At 43.5% G+C, this 18,611-nt stretch overlaps 1 protein-coding gene and 1 pseudogene across 4 annotated transcripts in view; both read right to left on the reverse strand.

The window, feature by feature from the left end:
* The window catches only part of KSR2 (kinase suppressor of ras 2), a 525,084-nt gene that overhangs the window by 283,032 nt on the left and 223,441 nt on the right, over positions 1-18,611 (reverse strand). The gene's annotated exons all lie outside the window — the stretch shown is intronic.
* The window catches only part of LOC100406620 (aldo-keto reductase family 1 member A1 pseudogene), a 46,704-nt pseudogene that overhangs the window by 13,634 nt on the left and 14,459 nt on the right, over positions 1-18,611 (reverse strand). Inside the window, exon 1 of the transcript XR_013522145.1 lies at positions 1-18,611. This exon is cut by the window's left edge and continues 13,634 nt beyond it; it is cut by the window's right edge and continues 14,459 nt beyond it. The product of XR_013522145.1 is annotated as an aldo-keto reductase family 1 member A1 pseudogene (transcript).

Raw genomic sequence — 18,611 nt, forward strand, 5'->3', positions numbered from 1 at the left:
AACATGGTGAAATCCCACCTCTACTAAATATACAAAAAATTAGCTGGGCATGGTGGCACATGCCTGTAATCCCAGCTACTAGGAAGGCTGAGGCAGTAGAATTGCTTGAACCTGGGAGGTGGAGGTTGCAGTGAGCCCAGTAGCACCACTGCACTCCAGCCTAGGTGACAGAGCAAGACTCCACCTCAAAAAATAAAAATAAAATAAAATAGAAATTTTTTAAAAAGATAACCCAATTTTAAAATAAGCAAGAGATTTGAATAGATGATTTACATAAAATGGAGAGAAATAGCCAATAAGTCCAAAAAAATGTTTGCCACATTTAGTCATTAAAGATGCACAAAGCAAAACACGATGAGATAACATTTCATAACTATAGGGATGAATAAAGTTAGATGCCTGACAATATTAAGTGGTAGCAAGGAGACAGGGTGGGATTTCTCAACCTCAGCACCATTGACCTTTCCAGCTGGATAACCCATTCCTGGGGACTGTGAATGGGGGCTGCCCTGGGCATTGTGAAATGCTCAGCAGCATCCTTGGTCCCTCCCCAGGTGCTAGATGTTAGCAGCACTGTCCCCTCCACTGCAAATTATGGCCAGCAAAACTGTCTTCAGATATTGCCAAATGTCCTCTGGGGACAAAATTCAAAATTGCCCCATATTGAGAACTACTGATGATACAGAGCAACTGATTTGTCACACCTGCTGGTGGGATTGTAAAATATGCAACCACTTTGGAAAACAGTTTGGCAGTTTCTTATGAAGCTACATAAAAACACATACACCAGGACCTAGGGATTCTACTTGTAGCTATTTACTCAAGAGAAATGAGAATATATGTCCACAACAATAACAAAAAGGGTGTACAAGAATGTTCTAAATAGATTTAGATTTACTCTCAATAACCTCAATCTGGAAGCACTCCAGATGTATAATGGGTTGAACTGTACGTCCAAAAAAGGTATATTGAAGTCTTAACCCCCAATAACTGTAAACATGACCTTATTTGGAAGTAGGATTTTTACATAAGTAATCAAGTTAAGGTCATACTTGATTAGGATAAGCTCTAAATCCAATGACTGGTGTCCTTATAAGAAAAGAGGACCTGTGTGCTAGCTCACACCTGTAATCTCAGCACTTTGGGAGACAGGTAGAAGGACTGCTTGAGCCTAGGAGTTTGAGATCAGCCTGGGCAAGGTGGTAATACCTCGTCTCTACAAAAAAAATACAAGGAAAAAAAAGTAGCCACGCATGGTGGTAGGCACCTGTAGTCCTAGATACTGGAGGGTCTGAGGTGGAATGATCACTTGAGCCTGGGAAGTGGAAGCTGCAGTGAGATGTGATTCTACCACTGCACTCCAGCCTGGGAAACAGAGCCAGACCCTGTGAAGAAAAAGAAGGAAAGAGGAGCAGAAAAAGAAGAAGGAGAAGAAAAGGAGCAGAGAAAGAAGAAAGGAAGAGGAGGAGGGAAAGGAGGAGGAAGAAGACAAGGAGAAGGAGGAGGAGAAGGAGAAGGAGGAGGAGGAGGAATACACTGAGGAAAGAAGCCATGTGAAGCAGAGTTTAGAATAATGCAGACTCAAAACAAGAAAGGAACACCAAGTATTGGTGGAAGCCATCAGAAACTGGGAGGGGCAAAGAAGGGCCCTCCCCTAGAGCTTTCAGAGGGAGTGCATCCCTGCCCACACCTTGACCCAGGACTTCTGGTCGGTGGAGCTGTGAGACAATAGAACTCTGTTGTTTTAAGTCACCACGTTTGTGATACTTTGTCACAGCAACCCGAGGAAACAAAATGAGAATGGACCGATAAATGGCGGTATATTCGCACAACAAAATATTGGTAATATGTAGCTATAAAATAATAGGAAAGAATGCACTGATAAAACACATGGGTGTATCTCAAAAACATCACGTTGAGTGAAAGAAACCAGACACAAAAGGATACACACTGTATGAGAGCATTTACATGAAGTTCTGTGAGAGATCTGAGCTATGTGCTAAAAAGCAGAACAAGGGTTGCCTTCAGGATGGGCAAGATGATCAGAGATGGACATGAAAGAACTTTCTGGGGTGGAGGAGAAATACTGTCTTGATTGGTGCAGTAGGCATCTAGGGATATACCTCCATCAAAACTCATTGAACTTACAATCTGTGATTTGTATTGTATATTTGTATATAATTTATACTCAATTTTTTAAATGGTATTTAAATTTTTTAAATGGTAAAGAAGCTAAAGAGAAGAGAAAGGTAAATCAGGAAGCATGTCCTCTTCCATAAAGGTAAGGGGCAGCTAAGGGTCATATGAGCAAAAGCCCAGCGGTGAACACACTGGCAACTTCTGCCATTTTGTTACACCTGTGCTTGCTATGCTTAAGTAAGCTCACAAATTCTTCACTGGAGGCCAAGTTTGCAGAGATGCTCAAAGCAAAGTGGCCCAGGCAGACATCCCAGCTGCTGTCCATTATAACCTGGAATGGAACATTAACTTCTGAGAGGCCCCTCTGGCTCCCAGAGAGCCCCCAGCCACCCCACATTTCAGGAATAATCTTGAAAACCTAAATGGACAACTGAGAAAAACTCAGAACACTGTGTCTGGTAAGCAACCTGTGCGTTCCCCCAGCACTGCAAAACACGCCAGGCGTGGATAATGGCCATGCAGCCCTCACCACTCATCTGCAGTAAGCTCTCATCTCTGGTGATGCAGGGACTTGAGCCGAGCTTCAGACACACAAGGTCTCAGCAGGTAAGAAGTAGCCTTAGACAAACGTCCTCTATGCTGTCCCTACCCAGGGCCAAGCCATGCCAGGGCATCACTGCAAATGCGAGGAAGGGTTGAATATCATGAACTTTGGCATCTGATAGTCCAGAGTTCAAGTGCTGAGACTTGCATCTTCCCTGGGCTCTCGATGCCATCTCTTCATCTGACAAATGGGGGAAATGCAAATTTGTTATAAGAGATACACACATGTAAGGAACTGGTACTCCATAAATGCAAGTTTCCTTTCGCAAAATGCAGTTAGCAGTGCCCACTTCAAAACCCTGCTGGGAGGACAAAATCAGCGCTGTGCATGGAGGTGTTTTTCAAATGCCATGGCTACAGAAAATGAAGTCACCAGCAGGGAACTTTTTTTATCAGTAAGAAATAGAATCAGTGCCCCCTGGGAAGTTTACAACCTAACGTTGAGGGTGATGCTGCTGGTGCTTCTGCCTGGAATTCCCAGCTGACTTAGGGAAGAGCACCCCTCTCATGCATTAACTGCCTCAGCTCTAGGGAAGGGACCTCAGGAATTTATATTCAGGACTCTGCTTGACATGGGGATGACAGATATTAGTTGTGTGTGACAACAATGTATTAGTAATGCTCAGAGTCTGAATTATAGGCAAGGACATCTCTAAAAGATCTGTCAAAAGGAATGATAAAGAAAGCTTCCTCTGGCTTCCAGCGGCCTCCATATTACTCTCCCTGGCAGGATGAGGGCGTGAAACGATGGGGCTGGTATCTTCAGTCAGCACAGTGTCATTCACCTTCGTCCCTACCTAAGGTCCTCATCATGAAATTTATCTTGCATTCACTTCATAATGAGGAGAGCACTGGACGGTGAGTTGGCTTCCAGTGCTGGGAAGGCTATAAAAACCATTCAACCATCCATCCATCCACCCATCCATTCATTCATTTGACAAATATTCATTGAGCCTTTAACAATGTGCCTAGTGCTGTGTTAAACAGAGAAATGAAAGAGATGAATAAGACAGGGTCCTTACTCTCAAAGAACTCATGGTCCAGGATTCAGAAGACAACAGGAACCTAAAACCCACCGTATGAACAAATGGCAAGCACAGAAATGGTAACACAGAGGCAGCATAGCACTGACGATCAGGACTTCAGCCTCTGGGTCCAAGGAACCTACGTTCGTATCACATTTGCCACTTATTGCTTGGATAGTATTCAACCATTTCTGAAAGCACCAAAGAGTAAATTTTGTAGGCTCTGTGGGGCATATGGTGTCTGTTGCAACTACTCCAGTCTGCCACAGTAGCATGAATACAGCCAAAGAAAATATGTAAATGAATAGGTGTGGCTGTGTTCTAATAAAACTTTATTTACAAAAACAGGTGGTGGGCAAGATTTGGACCTCAGGTGGTAGAGTGGTAGCTTGTCAATCCCTATACCCTTGAGTAAGGAGATGTGATCTTGAGCAAGTTATATAATCCTCTATACCTCAGTTTCCTTCACCACAACAGATGATGATAAACCCTACCTTGTGGGATAGTATAAGCTGATACTATATATAAGGTGCTTAGCACAATGCCCATAACATGGTAAGGATGCAATATATTCTGTCTCTATTTCTACTATTATTATTATAAAAGTGAAATCGAAGCTAGTGTCAAGCTCAGATCCCATGAGGTGCTACAGTTCTGTGTCTATCCCCAGATGCATTCCACCCTGAGTTAGTAGGTAAAACCCAGGTCACGAAGTGGTAACCGCTGAAATTGTGCCTAATTCAGCTGACGGACACGGAAAGGCCACCTCTTTAATGTACAAGTGATGATCCCAAAACACGACTCAGATGGAAGGAATGACTTGGTGTCTGCTTCCTGAAGTTTTTTTTTCTTTTGAGCAGCATCTCGCTCTGTCACCCAAGCTGGAGTGCCATAGTGCGATGTCAGCTCACTGCAACCTCTGCCTCCTGGGTTCAAGCATTTCTCCTGCCTCAGCCTCCTGCATAGCTGGTACTACAGATACCTGATACCTGCTACCACACCTGGCCTATTTTTTGTATTTTTAGGAGAGATGAGGTTTCACCATGTTGGCCAGGCTGGTCTCGAACTCCTGACCTCAAGTGATCTGTCCACCTTGGCCTCCCAAACAGCTGGTATTACAGTTGTGAGCCATCATATCCAGCCCTGAAAATTACTGAGCAGCACTCAGCAAATGACCCTCGCCTGCTCTCCTTGTAGCTTCTGGGAGGCTGATCATGCTGGTAGGGGGCCTGATCATTCTGGAAGGGGGCCTAGAGAGTTGTTAATATTTTTCTTCTTCCTCTATTAATTTGAGTTAATAAATGCCTCTAGCCTAAGCGGAACAGGAGGAGGAGGTGAAGGCCTCATTACCAGTGACCAGACAGCCCCTGGCCACATGCATTTTAAATTACTGAGTCCTAACAGGGTCCATCAGAGGGGATGTAGGCCAGGAGACCATCAGAGGTGATGCATGCAGAGCAGTGTCCAGCCCTTCCAGAGGGTCCAGGGCTCCCTTCTCTGCCATCAGCCACCAGGAGCAGATGGCAGTGCCTCCTACTGACTTGTGCTCAGCTGTGTCATCAGAGCCATGCTCTCCTGCATCCTGGGAAGCACACTGTATACCTGCAAGAATTAATTAATGGAAAATAGAAAGAAAAGGGCTCAGAGCAACTAGCCTGAGGCCTTGAGGCCAGAACACACCGTGGCTTAAATGATGCATGACAGGTTCTGTCCCTTCCTACTGACTATCCTCAGGATAAACTCAGAACTCCAAAACAGCCCCTCCTAATCCTCCTGTCACCTCACACCATAGCCCACACATGCATGCTACAGCCAGCCACACAACCATTCTCAGTTAGAATTTTTCTTCCAAAACAGCTCCAGCTCCTGGGTCATGACACCTGCTGCTCTCCTGCCTGAACATGTCCCACTCTTTACCTGGCCATTCATTTCCCAGTCACTCTTTAGGTCTTATCTTAGACGAGGAGTCAGCACATTTCAGCCCACAGGCCAAATCCAGCCCATGCACTGTTTTTGGAAATAAAGTTTTATTAGAACACAGCCATGCCCATTCATTTGCATACTGTCTATGGCTGCTTTCTGTCATAACAACAGAGTTGAGTGGATACAACAGGGACCATATGGCTGCCAAGAGTCTGCTGTGTTTACTCCCTGGCCCCTCCCAGGAAAAAATTTGCCAGCCCCTGTCACAGATGCTAATTCCACCACGACACTGTTCCTGGCTCACTTTTTACTTTTAGGTGCGCAAGTGTTACTTCCCCTGCCCCAGCCCTTCCCCTTCGGAGTTATGATTGATATTTTCAGTCTGCCTCCTCTATATTCTGAGTTCCTTATCAGGAAGGCTGGTTTCTTGCAACTCTGTGCCCAGACCTCTTACACAGATCCTGAACCCCTCACAGGCACCAAAAACATAAGTTTGCTGAACGGAAGAATGAACAAAAGAATGAGTCTTTGAATGCAGTGCTGGAGAGCCCAATTATGTCACTATACAGTTCAACTAACTCAGGCTATTGAAGAAGGTTAAGAGACTACACAGGTCGGGCCTGGTGGCTCACGCCTATGCCCAGCACTTTGGGAGGCCAAGGCAGGCAGATCACTTGAGGTTAAGGGTTCAAGGACAGCTAGGCCAAGATGGCAAAAGCCCATCTCTACCAAAAGTGCAAAAATTAGCTGGGCATGGTGGCATGTGCCTGTAGTCCCAGATACTCAGGAGGCTGAGGAAGGAAAATCACTTGAACCTGCAAGGTGGAGGCTGCAGTGAGCTGGGATTGCACCACTGCACTCCAGCCTGGGCAGAGTGAGACTCCATCTCAAAAAGAGAGAGAGAGAGAGAGAGAGAGAGAGAGAGAGAGAGAGAGAGAGAGAGAAACTACACAGAGGCATTATTTCTCTGCAATGTACAGAGAGAAAAGGAAACGCTCTAACATTAGCCCATCCAGTGATTAAAGAGGCCCCAAAAATATCTCCTGGGGAAGCTTCTCCTAGACCAAACACAAGGGAGAAGAGAGAAAAAGTCTCACTAACAGTTGGGATTGGGGTCCTTCAAGACTATTCCAAGTTAAAATCCATCCTCCAAATTCTCTGGATGCTTCCAAGTCAGCCCCATACCCCCCTCTTAATCCTGCTCATCATATATTACTATTTCAGTCTGCTGACTTAGCATTCTTTTCTGCTCAACTGCAAACTCCTGGAAGGCAGAATCACTTGCTCGTCAGAGAATCCCTGCTGAGATCTGGCTTCATGTAGGCCCTCCTAAAATGTGTGGGTGGGGGGTAGGGGGATGGGTGGGGGGGTGGGGGGGGTGGATGGATGGATGGATTCTAACCATCAAGTCCTTCCATCTGGCATACAGTAGTACAGAGTCCCAGGTGGGGCCTGATTTCACTCTGGGGTGAACCCAGGATTGGCCCCCGACCCAATAGAGAACATAGAGGAGCTTCATTTAAGGATGGTCTTGACTGTTTAGTGGCTGCTTTGCGTCTAGCATGCCGAAGCCACTCACTTGGAGTTGAATAGCTTTGCCCTCATGGCCTCCAGCTTCTGGGTGTGTTTCTGGGGCCTCAGCTGTCCCCAGACTTGCTTCTGCCTGCCCCAGTGTGACGGCTCCACCCCAGTCTGACCCCCATCATCCTAAATCAAACTGCTGGGCACCTGCCCTCTCTGATTCCCGTTGCCATTCAGGGGCCAAAGCACAGTGGAGAGGTTGACCGTGCAAGGAATTTTTATGTCTCCCCATTTATCACACTAAAGGTTCATTTCAAATTATATTAAACAGGTCAAATATCAAGAGAGAGCATAGCCTTCTCTTTCTCTTTTGCAGAAATGACACCACCCTCTAGAGTGAATAGATCTGGGGCATTTAATTTGGCAACCAAGTACATTCCCCCCCAGAATCCTGGCGCCTGCCAGTGGTCAAGTGGAGAGAGGAGGGAGGAGAAGCAAGAACTCAACACGATGATCACAAAGAAAGATAAAACAAAACCATAAATTCTACAGGATGGATGATGTCCCTCAGGAAACCCTGCATTTTCCTGTACACAAGACTGGCTTTTTTATTCCTAGGCACCTCATCCCTGAGACTAATTCTAACACTCCTTATTTTATCATGTTAATAATAATAACTGTAATTATGCATTCAAGATACCAGCGTCATGCAAAATATATCATTGTGGTGAAGCAGTCCTTGTTTGCAGAAACAAGAGGCCTGTAGGATGACACTTCCGGGTGACTTGGAGAAAGTGCATCTATAAGATAGTCACAGCACCATAAAACCACAGGGTACCCTGTGAGAGTAGTTAAGAAATATGCTTAACAGCTTAGAAATGACACTCTTCCCCAAGCATTTTCTTACCTACCTGTATTTCATCTTCTAAGACACATCCCCTTCAGAGAAAAACTATTTGCTCAAAATGACAGAATTTAGGGCTTTGGGAAGGGATTGAAATAAGATTAATTGAACATGCCCCTTTTGGTTGACTTAGAGTAATTTTCCCAGAGTGTTGTGTTAAGAAGGATTCTGAAGTCACAGCGGGATCTATGAAGAATGTCTGCCTCCAGAAATGGTAGGGGAAATGATCAGCCTTATAATACACACCAGATATGCCAGCTTGACTTTTGGTCATTGGACCATAGCTGAATCAAGTCAAAATAAATAGTGAAATTTTTACCCATTTCTCTAGGCCCAGCCAACTCAAATACATCCCATGGGGCCCTGTTAAAAGGTCCCCCAAGGTCATTTATTCACTTTGGTTTTCCTTGGTACTGTTCCCTTCAGCTATGGAAAAAGAAACACTGCCTTGCCCGTTCAAAAATGTAAAGTGATCAAGTCTGTAAATTCCACATCTCTCTCCCCTTTAGTACTTCGTAAACTGACTGGAGGAATTTGCCTGTCTGTCTGTCTCCTCCTCTGGCAGAAGGCTGCCCCATCCATCTTTAAATTCCCAGTGCTTATCCCAGTGTCTGGCCCATGATAAGGACCCAATAACTACTTGTTGAATTTATGTTTCATCTGAATAAGTCCCATCTCACCCTCATCTCATCCAAAACCTTTTGAAACTAAGACAGAGTAAGAATTAGCTGGGCACAGTGGCTCACACCTGCAATCCCAGCACTTTGGGAGACCAAGGCAGGCAGATGGCTTGAGTCCAGGAGTTGGGGTCCAGACTGGGCATGATGGTGAAACCCCATTCCTACCAAAAAAATTACAAAAATTAGTTGGGTGTGGTGGTGCATGCCTGTAGTTCTAGCTACTCAGGAGGCTGAGGTGGGAGGATTGCTTAAGCCCAGGAGACGGAAGTTGCAGTGAGCCAAGATTGTGCCACTGCACTCCAGCCTATTCAGCAGAGCAAGACCCTGTCTCAAAAAAAAAAAAACAAAAACGAGTAAAGATCAGCTTCCAGAGGAGAAATGGCAAATTGTAATTGCAATGAGCTCATTCTAAAGAACGAGAATTTTTTTCTCCCTGCCAAGAACCTGGCTCCATGGCTCAAAAGGGAGAACAGGAATTAACCCTTGAAGAAGCACAGGGAAAATTGCATGGCTCCCAGCCTGTCAGCCAACGACACTTAAATCTTCTATAATATACGTAACTTCAAGCACAATTTTCTACCTCTGTGACCTCATGAGTATTTCATCTACACTGGAAAATTCATTCCAATTCTTCGGACTGTGGTGAGAATATGACTTCAAACTATTTTGCATTTGCCATGAGAATACTCGTCTCTCATCCTAATATAGCATCATATACATTTCCCTCGCATTAGGATTAGAGACAAGTTCTGTTGAGAAATAACTCCAAGAACAGGTTGTATGTTTTAGTTTCACACTAAAAATCAGTCAGATTTGCCTCAGCCTCAAAGAGTGTGTTTACATAAGATTAAATGAGTGCTGGCAGTGCACTGTATTTTTCTATTTCTAAGCAGGAAATGGGTTAAGGTGGTACCTTCCAAACTTCAGTCTGTCATATCCAAGAATCATCTTATTTACTGACCATTGCTTTAAATTGACTTTTTGATGCCAGGGATGGTGGCTCATACCTGTAAGCCCAGCACTTTGGGAGGCTGAGGCAGCCAGATCACTTAAGGTCAGGAGTTTGAGACCAGCTTGGGCAACATGGTAAAATCCTCTCTCTACTAAAAATACAAAAAATTAACCAGGCATGGTGGTGTATGCTAGTCCCAGCTACTCAGGATGATGAGGCAGGACAATGGCTTGAAGCTGGGAGCAGAAGTTGCAGTGAGCTGAGATCATGCCACTGCACTCCAGCCTGAGAGACAGAGCGACATGCTGTCTCAAAACACAATGAAAAAAAAAAACGCTTTTTGTTAAAACTTCATCTTAAACAACATACACATCTGATGAATACTGAATCCAACATGTCAGCCACACTGTTTTTCTAATAACACTAAAATGTTAACATAATTGTAAATGTTTAAAGTTGGTCGGGGTACCTCTTAAAGTCACCTCGCAGTAGTTTGAGTCCCAAAGTGTGCAAGTCACTGCCCTCAAGAATTGCTCCACAGGCACACCCTGTCCCCTCTATAGGGCCCCAATCACAGCAGTTAAAAACCATGCTGTTACTGGGCAGAAGGCAACACTCTCCCAGAAGGAGGACACAGCAGTTGAGAGTAAGGGATTTGGAGTCAGAGCTGCATTTAAACTCTGGCTCCTACACACTAGCTGCATCCAGAAGCAATGTTTCTACCAACTCTGAGCCTCAGTTTCCTTATCTGTAAAATGGGGACACTAACAGCATCCACTTCATATGGGATAATGTAAGGATCAAATACGAAAATGCATTCTACGTATCATGATGCATCACTTAATGACAGGGATGCATTCCAACAAATGCATCGTTAGTGGATTTCATTGCTGTGCAAAGCATCATAGAGTATACTGACGCAAACCTAAATGATGTAGCCTACTCTACCTCTAGGCTGTGTGGTATAGCCTATTGCTCCTAGGCTACAAAGCTGTTTAGCACGTTACTCTACTGAATACTGTAGGCAATAAAAACACAATGGGAAGTATTAGTGAATTGAAACATATCTGAACATTAAAAAGGTACAGTAAAAAAAAAAAATGATATAAAAGATAAAAAATGTGGCTGGGTGCGGTGGCTCACGCCTGTAATCCCAGCACTTTGGGAGGCTGAGGCAGGTAGATTACTTGAGGTCAGGAGTTTGAGACCAGCCTGGCCAACACAGTGAAACCCTGTCTCTACTAAAAATACAAAAATTAGCTGGGCGTGGTGGCGCACACTTGTAGTCCCAGCTACTCAGGAGACCGAGGCAGGAGAATCACTTAAACCCGGGAAGCAGAGTTTGCAGTGAGCCAAGATCACACCACTGCACTCCAGCCTGGGTGACAGAGTGAGATTCTATCACATAAAACGAAAACCAAAAGATAAAAAAGGTTCCACCTGCACAGGGCACTTACCATGACTGGAGCTTGCAGGATGGGCAGCTGCTCTGGTTGAGTGAGTGAGTGAGTGAGTGAGTGAGTGAGTGAGTGAGTGAGTGAATGAGTGAGTGAGTGACTGAATAGTGAATGAATATGAAGGCCCATGCCGTTACCATACGCTACTGTAGACTTTATAAATCCTGTACACTTAGGCTACACTAAATTTATTTCAAAAATAATGTAATTGCACTATGATGTTATGACAGCTACAACATCAGCAGATGATAGGCATTTTCCAGCTCCATTATAATCGTAGAGGCCTCCATTGAGATAAGCAGTTCATCCTTGCCCAAAATGTCATTATGCAGTGCATGACTATAATTAGTGCCTGGTACATCACTGGCACTCAATAATGATGTTATTAACAGCATCATAAATGCATTATCACTAGCAACATCCATTCATTCAACAAACATATATGCAGCGTCTGCTATGTTTTCACTGAGAACTCGGCAGTGAGCAAGACAGGCACGGTCTTTGCAGAGCCTGGGTCTGGTGCCAAAGACAGTTTAGGGAAGAAGAGAGACTAGAAACAACTGCACATGTTGCCAGAGACAGGATGAGGTAAGACAAGGGTGCTGGGAGTGGAAACAGACCTCCCAGTCTCAGCCAACGCACAAGTCAGAGAAGAGCAGCAGGAGCCAGCTCAGGCATGTGGTTGGACTGACATATTTTGGGTGCTACTATTTTTTTTTTTTTCACTCTTAGAAAAACTTTTATTTTTATTTATTTTTTTAACTTTTTATTTCCATAGGCTTTGGGAGAGCAGGTGGTATTTGGTTACATGAGTAAGTTGTTTAGTGGTCATTTGTGAGATTTTGGTGTACCCATCAGCCAAGAAGTATACACTGCACCCAATTTGTAGTCTTTTACTTCTCAGCCCCCTCCCACCCTTCCTCCCGAGTCCCCAGAGTTCTTTGTATCATTGTTGTGCCTTTGCATCCTCATACCTTAGTTCCCACCTATGAATGAGAATATACAATGTTTGGTTTTCCATTCTTGAGTTACTTCGTTTAAAATAATAGTCTCCAGTTCCATCCAGGTTGCTGGGAATGCCATTAATTCCTTCCTTTTTATGGCTGAGTAGTATTCCATTACATATATATATGCACCACAATTTCTCCATCCACTCGTTGATTGATAAGCATTTGGGCTGGTTCTAAATTTTTGCAATTGCGAATCTTGCTGCTGTAAACTTACATGTGCAAATATTTTTATTTTTAATTGATAGAACTTGGCACACTTTGCCAGGTGATGATAATGACAATGGCAATCACACCAGCTCAATGCAAACACTCCCAACAAGACAGATGAATAGGCCACCATGTCTGAGGGCTCTCTTGGCAGATTTTCTGGGGGAATCCCCCATCTCATCATCCATCTGAGATGAAGAGGAAGTGGTGAGGAGGGAAAGATATGGCTGCCATACCACTTATTCACACTTCTGTCTGAAAACTTACATAATTGTCAAGGTTAAAGTGTACATCCTGAGAAAGATGAGAACATGTTTAAAGGATGCAGGGACCTGATAGAACGGGCTTTTGTTGACCAAATCTGGGACACTTTCAGCATCAAAACAAATAATGATAGTAAAGGAGTATAACCCATTGAATGAAATACGAATCCATGGGTCTACACTGATGCAAATAAAGAGAGAACTGGGTGTGGTGGCTTATACCTATAATCCCAGATAATTGGGAGACTGAGGTGGGAGGATTGCTTGACTCTAGGAGCTCAAGACCAGCCTGGGCAACATAGCAAGACTCCATCTGCACAAAAAATTTTTTTTAAATTAGCTGGGCACAGTGGTACACAGCTGTCAAGTCCCAGCTACTCAGGAGGCTGAGGCAGGGTGATCACTTGAGCCCAGGACATCAAGGCTGCGGTGAGCCATGATTGCACCACTGCACTCTATCCGATGTTGCCCAGGCTGGTCTTAAACTCCTGGTCTTGAGAGATAAAGACCCCAGTCTCTTAGAAAAAGAGTATTATTGTTGTTAAAAATAAAGAGGGAGAAGGGAAAGATCATCCTTCCAGGAGAACCAACTAGTCAATGTGGAAGAAATGATAGAATTAGAAAATCACCATTTGGAAACCATCATAATTATAATTGATTCAAGAAAGAAGCATCAGTAGATGCTAAAACTCATAGTGAAATTTTGAGGAGTAACAGAATATTTACATAGTTTAAAAATACCTCCCTACAAAATACTTATTAATTCCAACTGGTAAAAGAGTAACTGGACAGTGAAGAAACTTGGCAGACAACACCTTCACCAAATGATCACAGTTAGTATCACCAGTCATGGGTCAGATAGACAGGTGCTTCCCGCTGTGATGCACTGAGAACACCACACCACTTCTATGGCATCCCTGTTAAAACTGTATAACCCAAATCATCATAAGGAAATCTAATCTAATCATAAGGAAAAGACCAGATTGAGAGATAGTCTACAGAAGAAAGCAAGTCTCAGGAATTCTTCCCGATTAAAGAAAACTGAGGGGTCGGGATAACTGAATGCATTGCATGATGTGGATTTTTCTTTCACTATCAAGGGTGTTATTGAGACAACGGAAATCTAAAAAAGTTTGGAGATTAGATCACAGCCTTTTTTTTCATCAATGTGAATGTTCTGATTTTGAGAATTGTACTATGATTATTTAAGAGAACGCTCCTGATTTTAGAAAATACGTACTGAAGAAGTTAGAACTAAGGGGGCATTATGTCCGCAACTTAATGTCACACAATTCAGAAAACATGTGGATGGACAGATCAAATGGATGGATGAACAGGCAGAGAGATGAACAGGCAGATAAAAGTATTAACATTTGGGAATCTGGGTGAGGGTAATAAGAAAGGAATTCTTTGTAGTGTTCTTGCAACTTTTTTGCAAGTCTGAAATAATGTCAAAAACAATTTTTAAAGAGGTGGAGGTTCCAGACTTTTTCCTGCTAAGTATACTGAAGGCTCAATCTTGAATTTGAATCTTTAAAAATTAGACAGGAGGCCAGGCTTGGTGGCTCATGCCCATTATCCCAGCACTTTGGGAGGCGGAGGTGGGGGATTGATGAGGTCAGGAGTTCAAGACCAGCCTGGCCAACATAGTGAAACCCCGTCTCAACTAAACAATACAAAAAAAATTAGCCAGGCATGATGGCGCATGCCTGTGTTTCCAGCTACTAGGGAGGCTGAGGCAGGAGAATCACTTGAACCTGGGAGGTGGAGGTTGCAGTGAGTCAAGATGGTGCCACTGTGCTCCAGCTTAGGCAAAAAAGTGAGACTTCATCTCAAAAAAAAAATTAGACAGGAGTAGAGCAGAAAAAGAAGACTTGTCATTCGGAGACCCTCTCTCTACTCCTAACAAAAGCCACCATCCTCTCTGCAAGAGTAGTTATGTCATGAAGAAATCTATATATCGAGTTACTGGGCCTAAAGCTGTGATCAGGAGGTGAGTGATAAACATCTCCACTTCACTTCTACACTGTGTGGTTAGTCTGGTGAGTGCTTTCCCAGAGCCATCACACGTATCCATTGCCTATATAAAAAGGGACCCATCACAGATGGCCACCCAGCTAGACCACACCCTGCCAAGGGCATCTGACCACAAGTTTCACCAGGCCAAGGGCCTGCCTCTTCCATACAGTGCAATTAGTCAATCACCATGCATCTTAAACAACTAAACACAAAAATAAACCTACCAAGAACTGACCGTTCAGGCCTTCAGCCCAAATTCCCATTACTAATTCTTCCTGAAGAAGCAAGTGCACTTTGTCCTCATTAACCAGGGTTTTGATCACCTTCCATTTCTGTAAATGGCAACGGCATGATCTGTCTTGGGATTCCCATTCTACTGCCACTGCAGCCTTGCTTAATGTGCTCCCGGAGGGGAATGGGAAGACCATAAATGCAAACAACCAAATGACAAATGGAGAGAAGTGGAGAGAAAGCAACAAAGGACTCCTTCTTTGGCTTGAGGTTTTCCAGAAGATGAACTGTGCTGTGGCACAGTATACACAATGATTTCTGTGCATATATTCCACACGCACATGCACACACACACACACCGCATGTGTACACTCCCTGCAGTAAATCTTCAACAACTCTGTACTAAAACTGCTAAAACAATCCCTGTCTTACAGAGAAGGAGACTATTGCTCAGACAAGTTACGTCATTTTTTCAGGGAAATTTGGCCAATGAGTGGCATGGCTGGGATCTGTTCAGCTTCACTGCCTATGTTCTGAACCTTTACACTATGCTTTTCTGTCATTGACGGACAAATGAATTCTAAGTGCCAAGGACCTCAGATGCAATTAGCCAATCGCCAGGCATCGGGGTTTTTTTTGTTTGATTGTTTGTTTGTTTGTTTTTGTTTTTTCTGAAACAGAGTCTTGCTCTTTGCCAGGCTGGAGTGCAGCAGCATGATCTTGGCTCACTGCAACCTCCATCTCCCGGATACAAGCAATTCCCCTGCCTCAGCCTCCTGAGTAGCTGGGACTACAGGTGCATGCCACCGCATCTGGCTAATTTTTTGTATTTTAGTAGAGATGGGGTTTCACTATGGCCAGGATGGTCTGGATCTCCTGACCTCATGATCCGCCCACCTCGGCCTCTCATAGTGCTGGGATTACAGACATGAGCCAACACGCCTGGCTCACCAGGCATCTTAATCAATGCAAGATGAAGTCCTTTCTATTTTAGAGGAAAGAGAGAAAGTAGAAGATTCTTCAATGCCTGGCTGCTTTCGATCTCTGGCCTCCAGATTCCAAGCCAAGATGAAGACCGGGGAGGTGCCAAGAGCACCCCATGAATTCTCAGCTCTCTTCACTTCATTCTCACCACTTCTGCTGGTTCTGTCACTGGCCCCAAACCAGAATAAAAGCCCTGCATGCCCTCTCTTCCATCTGATTCCTATAGCATTTGATGTCTGTGCTGTCTAGCTGGCATAAGCCCACCCATTGTGGCATAGTGGAAAGACCTCTGGTGTTAGGCTGAGATCCCATCCTGCCTCTGTTGCTTAAAAAGTTACATGACACTGGTCAATCTTGCTGAGTCTCAGTTTCCTCATCCATAAAATGTGAATAATAACAACTACCTCTCCTGTTTACTGTGAGAAATTACCCTAAAATATGTGGAGTAACAGGCTCACCATACGTATTCAAAAATTGTTAGTTCCCTGCCTCCTTGAACATAGAGTGATAATTTTCCATGTGACCATATATTCTGGGTACCAGGACCCGTCACAACTCTAGCTGGGTTAAAAGCTGTTGACTGGTAGACATAAGCTTTTATCAGCCTTTTCTTCCCCAAGGAAGGAAATGAAAGGAATACCTGACTTAAAGCCTGATAAGAAATTCTGCATGGTTCCAGCCTAGAACTTTATTTAGAGAGGGTTCCAGATCTAGCAGAGAGGTTTTCCAAGTTGGCTAGTAGGAAAGGAAGGAACAAAGGAAATGGCCACTGGCAGCTGCCCCGCCTGGAAGCACTTAGAGCCTGAAGGTGGAGGCAATAAATCTGTAAGTCTTTTCTCTACTTCCAAATCTGTTTTCATACTTAATCCATTATTAACTTCACATATTAACAATAAATATGTCTTGTTTTCTCAAACTACACTTGAAGCTCCTTAAAAGCATTGGGGGTTCTATCAGATGCCTTCTCCTGTCCTCCACAGTGTTATTGATTAACTGGTCATTCCCTGCAGGAAACCTACTAATAATCAACATTATATTCACAGATTCTGAATAACAACTAGGAATAATATTTTTAAAATAATGATGATTGGCAGCACTAATTTAACGTTTACTCTGTGTCACGAAACTCCCCCAACAAAGCTATGAACTGAGTGCTATTATGAGCCTCATTAAATAGATGAGGAAACCAAGGCTCAGAGAAGGTCAGTGACATGCCCAGGGTCACACAGTCAGGAAGGGTGAAGAGAGGATGCAAACGCAGGCCACCTGGTTCCAGAGCCCCCTGCCCTCACCCCGACCCCAACGCCGCCACAGATTTTGGGTAAAAATGGAATCCCCTCTGATACTTAGCGTAAATGAACTTGGACAAGGTATACTCTCTTAAAGCTTATTTTCTCACCAATGAAATGGGACCTTGAGGACTAAATAAAATAAACCATGGCATGATTCTAAAAGCAAAGGCAACAAAAGCAAAAATAGACAAATGGGATTACATCAAGCTAAAATGCTTCTGCACAGCAAGGGAAACAATCAACAGAGTGAAGAAACAACTTATGGAGTGGGAGAAAATGTTTGCAAATCATACATCTGATAAGGGGTTAGTATCTAAAATATATAAGGAACTCATCTCAATAGCAAGAAACCAATAGCCCATTTTAAAAATGGGCAAAGACCTCTCTCACCACTCCTATTCAACACAGTATTGAAAGTTCTGGCCAGGGCAATCAGGCAAGAGAAAGAAATAAAGGGTATTCAAATAGGAAGAGAGGAAGTCAAATTATCTCTGTTTGCAGATGACATGATTTTATATTTGGAAAACCCCATCGTCTCAGCCCCAAAACTCCTTAAGCTGATAAGCAACTTCAGCAAAGTCTCAGGATATAAAATCAACATGCAAAAATCACAAGCATTCCTATACACCAATAATAGACAAGCAGAGAGCCAAATCATGAATGAATTCCCATTCCCAGCTGCTACAAAGAGAATAAAATATATAGGAATACAACTTACAAGAGACATGAAGGACCTCTTCAAGTAGTATTACAAATCATTGCTCAAGGAAATAAAAGAGGACACAAACAAATGGAAAACCATTTCATGTTCATGGATAGGAAGAAATGACGTCATGAAAATGACTGTACTGCCCAAAGTAATTTATAGATTCAACACTATTCCCATCAAGCTACCACTGACTTTCTTCACAAAACTAGAAAAAACTACTGTAAATTTCATATGGAGCCCAAAAAGAGCCCATATAGCCAAGACAATCCTAAACAAAAGGAACAAAGCTGGAGGCATCACACTACCTGACTTCAAACTATACTATAATGCTACAGTAACCAAAACAGCATGGTACCGGTACCAAAACAGATATATAGAACAATGGAACAGAACAGAGACCTCAGAAATAATACCACACATCTACAACCATCTGATCTTTGACAACCCTGACAAAAACAAGCAATGGGGAAAGGATTCCCTATTTAATAAATGATGCTAGGAAAACTGGCTAGCCCTAAGCAGAAAACAGAAACTGGACCCCTTCCTTACACCTTGTACAAAAATTAACTCAAGATGGATTAGGATTTAAATGTAAAACCCAAAACCATAAAAACCCTAGAAGAAAACCTAGGCAATACCATTCAGGACATAGGCATGGGCAAAGACTTCATGATGAAAACACCAAAAGCAAC

The sequence above is a fragment of the Callithrix jacchus genome, chromosome 9, assembly GCF_049354715.1.
Source record: "Callithrix jacchus isolate 240 chromosome 9, calJac240_pri, whole genome shotgun sequence".
NCBI lineage: Eukaryota > Metazoa > Chordata > Mammalia > Primates > Cebidae > Callithrix > Callithrix jacchus.